General features: G+C 40.9%; 1 protein-coding gene across 1 annotated transcript in view; it reads left to right on the top strand.

The window, feature by feature from the left end:
* Positions 1-225, top strand: part of LOC119590634 — a gene marked incomplete at its 5' end in the record, with an annotated part of 133,180 nt that overhangs the window by 116,825 nt on the left and 16,130 nt on the right.

The following is a 225-nucleotide window of genomic DNA, read 5'->3' as shown; positions in this document are numbered from 1 at the left end:
GTTTCATACATAATAAATCTTAATTGCTTCTTTTATTATGCTGATTTGCAGTGGGTAGAAGTCAGATCTGAGCGTCCCAGTTGTAGCTTCGGCGGGCCCCATCGCTGCGTAAATTACTTTATCGTTTTCTTTTGGTTTGGTTTGCATTTGTTTGCCACTTTGAACCATTCTAACCCACGTCATGTTGCTTTTGAAACTAACCCGAAGGAAATGGCGTACCTTACA

This window comes from Penaeus monodon, chromosome 27, assembly GCF_015228065.2.
Source record: "Penaeus monodon isolate SGIC_2016 chromosome 27, NSTDA_Pmon_1, whole genome shotgun sequence".
Lineage (NCBI taxonomy): Eukaryota > Metazoa > Arthropoda > Malacostraca > Decapoda > Penaeidae > Penaeus > Penaeus monodon.
This window is presented reverse-complemented; position numbering and strand designations above follow the sequence as displayed.